We start from the raw sequence: 5,405 nt of genomic DNA, 5'->3' as shown, positions 1-5,405 counted from the left end.
TATGATTACTGATAACATCCTCGTGGCTTATGAGTGTATGCATATGCTTAAAAATAAGAAGAAGGGAAAAGATGGGTACTGTGCGGTGAAACTTGACATGCATAAAGCATATGATCGTGTTGAATGGATTTTTCTGGAAAAGATGCTAATACGACTGGGTTTTTCTAGTGAGTTTGTGGAGTTACTGATGGCATGTGTTAAATCAGTAAAATATAAGGTGCGTTTTAATGACGAGGAGACTGATGAATTTATTCCTACAAGGGGTCTCAGGCAGGGAGACCCGCTATCCCCATATTTATTCCTGATTTGTGCAGAGGGTTTATCAAGTTTATTGGCTCATCAAGAGGAGGTTCATGGCATTGAAGTGGTAAGGGTGTGCAGAAATGCACCATCGGTTTCTCATTTACTTTTCGCCGATGATTCCCTGATCCTTATGAAGGCAAATTTAATTAATGCAACCTCGTTGAGACATGTTCTTGATCAATATTGTGCAAGCTCGGGACAAATGGTCAGTGATGCAAAGTGTAGTATTTTCTTCAGTCCTAATGTTGATGTCGAAGTAAAGGCTGCAGTTTGTGCCCAGCTGAATATTATGACGGAGGCAATTTCGGATAAATACCTCGGCCTTCCTGCAATGGTGGGGGCAGATAGAAGTGATAGTTTTATTCATCTTCTTGAGAGAGTAATAAAGCGACTAAAGGTATGGCGGGAAAAGTTTCTTTCGGTGGGTGGCAAAGAAATTTTATTGAAGGCTGTTATTCAGTCTCTACCTGTTTTTGCTATGGCAGCTTTTAATATTCCCAAAAAGATTTGTAAGCTCATAACAGACGAAATGTCTAGCTTTTGGTGGGGAGATACTGAAGAACAAAAGAAAATGCATTGGTGGGCATGGTGGAAGATGTGTGTACCAAAAAAGAACGGTATGGGGTTTAGGGACTTGCACGCTTTTAATCTCGCTATGTTAGCAAAGCAAAGTTGGAGGTTGATCATAAAACCAAATTCTTTGTGTGCGACTGTTCTCAGAGCTAAGTATTACCCCGATGGCAATTTACTGAAAGCGGGTCCGAAGAAGGGATCCTCTTTTACTTGGCAGAGCATAATTGCTGGGCTACGCACATTTATGAGAGGACACATATGGAGAGTTGGTACTGGAGCAAACGTCAACATATGGGAGGACCATTGGGTGCCTATCAGTCCGAACAGGAAAGTAATAACTGTGAAAGGACAAAGACTTCTGCAGAATGTAGATGATTTAATTGATCCCTTTACAGGACAGTGGGATGAGGCTTTGATTAGAGATAATTTTATTTGGGTGGATGTGGAAAGAATTTTAAAATCCCTTTGAGCCCTAACATGACTGAAGATTTTGTGGCATGGCAGTATACAAAGTCGTTCTCGTTCTCGGTTCGATCAGCTTATTATGTGGAATGGGAACATCGATTTGGTGCTCAAACTAGGTGGGGGGATGGCCAAGGAGCTATGCATGCAAACCCGGTATGGGATATTTTGTGGAAGATACAAATTCCAAGTAAGGTGAAAATTTTCGCCTGGCGTGCTTTACATGGTATTGTCCCAAGGATGTCGATCTTGGCAAACAGACACATCAAGGTACAGCCTCAATGCCCAGTATGCAAGCAAGGGGCGGAAGATATGCGGCATCTGATGTTTACATGTGAAAGAGCAAAAGAAGTATGGAAGAAACTGGGGTTACATGAAATAATAGGTGAAGTCATTCAAATTGACAGGTCAGGTAGTGTGATCCTTGAAGAATTACTAACGCAGCCGGCGAGACATTCACCTGTTCTTGGTAGGTTGGGATTCCGGGAGTCTTTGGTCGTTGGGGCTTGGTATATATGGTGGCAGCGACGAGAATTTGTTAAGGGCAAAAATGTCCAAAATCCTTGAGGTACTGCATTCGCTATCCAAGCGATCACAAGTAACTTTTCTCGAGCTGCGGATCAGAAGAAACCGGATAAAGTTATGTGGGTGAAACCTCCAATCAATTCTTATAAATTAAATGTTGACGCCGCTTTTTTTGAAGATGGAACGGGTGCAGCTGCAGCAATTCTTCGAAACAACCGAGGAGAGGCTCTTGCGGGAGCATCCTGGTTGCTTCATCATCTCCTTGATGCAACAACGGCGGAAGCAGTAGCTATTCAGCGAGGACTAGAGTTGGTTGAAGGACTCGGCTGTCATCAGGTCATTGTTGAATCTGACTCATTGGAAGTTATTCAAGCATGCAATGGCGTGATTGACATTTGGAGCCCCTATACTGCTATTTTGACTGATTGTTTTCAAAAAGCATACCGTATTGGTGCGGTATCCTTCACTCATTGCCCTAGGGAGGCTAATAGATTGGCGCACAATCTTGCTAGACATAGTTTCAATTTAAATTCTACTTTTGTTTGGGATGGTGATCCTCCCAGCTTTTTACTTTCGGACATTGTGGATGATGTAACTTTGATATGAGTTTAATAAAGTGCGCCAAGTAGTTTTCAAAAAAAATAGAGTACATATTTGACCTATTTTGTTTGTTTGTGCACTCTCATTATAGTTTATTTTTCCTTTTATTTCAAAAACAGACAGTTGACCACGTCAAATCGGGTCGTTCGCTAAAAAACAGAATATCAATCATGCTCGCCGGTGTCGTCATTGCAGTTCTCGGGGGCGAAGTAGACCCTGCTGGCGGCGAGGTCGTACACGAAGCGCGTGCGCCGTTGCTGCATTGCCCCGATGATGGTGATGTCCAGGCTCGGTGACAGGGCGAGGCAAATGTCTTGCTCGTGCACTACAAACAACTGAATCGGTGTGAGCACGAGGTCCTGCTCAAAGTGCAGTGTCACCGTGGGCAACTGCGAAAAGTGGGAGTGCGCCGCGCGGAAGCAGAGGCCGGAGCTGGTGTGGTGCACCGGCAAACCGAGCCTCCTGCCGTGCTCCGCCAGGGCCTGCTCCAGGACATTGTATGCAGCCTGGATCATCACACTCCGAGACGTCCCGACGTCGATCACGGTCCCGCTGTGCCACTTGCCGTCGGCGGTCTGTCGGCGCCTGAACACCTCCGCCAAGTTGCCGCCCAGCTGCGTCCCGGCGACGCTGATGCCGCTGAGGCTGACAAAGTAGGAGCTATCCTCGGGGTAGAGGATCCTGGTGCTCTTCATGCGCCTCGTGTCCACCGGGATGTCGTTGCCGAACCGGAGGAAGCCGTGCCGTTTCGCCGACCCGAGAAAGAAGAGGCAGTAGGAGAAGCGATGTAAGCCGTGCCGTTGGAGTAACACCGGGACGAGCGACGGATACGTCTTGCCCAGGCCGAGGACGCCGGCGAGCACTCCGTGGCTGACAAAACCCGTGCTGCTGTGCGCGCAGCCAATGATGACGGTGGGAAAGACCGCCGGCGCAGATCCCGTGAAGGATAGGGTCTCGTCACCGAGCACGCCGCTTGCATGTTTGCCACCGGGGCGGATGAGGGTGACGTGGAACTTGCACACGTCGTGCCCCGGGGGTGAACAAAGGCGGCTCGTGGGTGCGAGGTGGCGGAATGACGGGGACATGCGCGGGTGGAAGGGCGGCGGATTTTGCTGAAATGGGCGTTGGATCGGCACGCACTGCATCCACGTCAGGCTGCTGGTCATCTCCATCGCGAGGGTGTACGTGCGGCGGCCATGGCCCGTCCCAACAATGGTGACAACGCTTTACCTCCCTGGGAGAAAGCGTACGTGCGGTCGAAGCGCGGTGGTGTCGTGCCCAACTGGCTCCTTCAGGTGAAGGAAGCCGTCGTCGTCGACATGGATGGTATTGTTCCAGCTGGGGCTCGGAACCATGCGCAGGCTGAATCCGCCGCCGAGGCCTGGTGTTGCATCGTCAACAGTGGCGGTGGTGGGGTGGAGGAGCGCCGCAAGCACCAGAGGGAGGAGGAGAGCGTGAGCGGTGAGCTCCATGGATATATGTTGTAGAAATGCAAAGACACCGACTGGCTAATTAACTTGTGTTGGTCTGTGCATGCAACAATGAGTACGAGTAGTACCCTTTTATAGATGATGAATTGAACTATTGGAGGAGAGTTTGGCAACATTTATTATGAACCAAAAATCTTCCGTTGGGATTTACATATCCCTTGCACACTTCCATGTAGAGAAGGGTTTGGCTGCATTTATTATGAACCAAAAATCCTCTGTTGGGATTTGCATATCCCTTGGACACTTCCATGTAGAGGAGGGTTTGGCTACATTTATTAGACTAGTCATAATGGGTAGTAACATAGAGTAGTAATATGGGCACGTTACTACTCTATGTTACTACCTCTATAGTGGGAAATAACATATGTGTGGTAACATGCAATACTTCATTTATTATGCTATAGACTCATCTTGCCTTGATATGTGTGATGTTACAGTAACTAGCTAAGTTACTAGAACTACCTCTCTCTCCATTAACTCATTGCCACATAGACAAATTTGCTCAGTTGGACTTGAAGTTACTGCTGAAGTTACTCCCACTGTGGCTAGTCTTATGAACCAAAAATCCTTTGTTGGGATATGCGTATCTCTCATACTTCCATGTAGGCTGGTCACAATGGGGAGGAACTTAGGAGTAACATCACACACTCCAATACAACTTTGCTTATGTGGCACATATTTAATGAAGAGAGAGGTGCTTGTGGTAATTAGCTAAGTTACCGGAACATCGCACACTCCAAGAAATAATGAGTCTATAACCTAATAAATACATCGTTGCATGACACTACATAGATGTTCCTACCCACTATGAAGGTAGTAACATAGTCTAGGGAAGTGTGTAAGTTACTAGCTTATGTTCTTGCCCATTGTAACCAGCCGTAGAGGAGGGTTTGGCTGCATTTACTATGGACCAAAAATCCTCGGTTGGGATTTGTGTATCCCTCGCACTTCCATGTAGAGGAGGGTTTGGCTGCATTTACTATGAATTGAAAATCTTTAGTTGGGAGTTGCATATACTCCTAGTAAATTAGTTGCATTTAATATGAATCCAAAATACCTTGTTGAGATTTGCATATCCCTTCCACGCCACCATGTAGAAGAGGATATTTCTACAATTATTATGAATCAAAGATATCTTGTGGATATTTGCATATGCTTTGGCCTTTGCACACTTCCATGTACTATAATTACTTTATACTACCTTCTTTCAAGTTTAGACTAGTCATAGTGGGAGTAACTTAGGTAGTAGCATAATGCACCCCAAGACATATATGCTTATGTGGCATGGAGTTAATGAGGAGAGAGGTGTTTGTGGTAACATAACATAACACACCCCAATGCAAAATGAGTCTGCAATATAATAAATGAAGACTTGCATGACACTACATTTATGTTACTACCCACTAACATAGATTAGTAACATGCATACTACCCACTATGACTAGGCTTATA

At 46.0% G+C, this 5,405-nt stretch overlaps 1 pseudogene; it reads right to left on the bottom strand.

Moving 5' to 3' along the window:
• Positions 1-2,627: 2,627 nt before the first annotated feature.
• LOC119339421 lies at positions 2,628-5,046 on the bottom strand (annotated as a pseudogene).
• Between the last annotated feature and the right edge of the window lie 359 nt (positions 5,047-5,405).

Source organism: Triticum dicoccoides, chromosome 7B (genome assembly GCF_002162155.2).
Source record: "Triticum dicoccoides isolate Atlit2015 ecotype Zavitan chromosome 7B, WEW_v2.0, whole genome shotgun sequence".
Taxonomy (NCBI): Eukaryota; Viridiplantae; Streptophyta; class Magnoliopsida; order Poales; family Poaceae; genus Triticum; species Triticum dicoccoides.
This window is presented reverse-complemented; position numbering and strand designations above follow the sequence as displayed.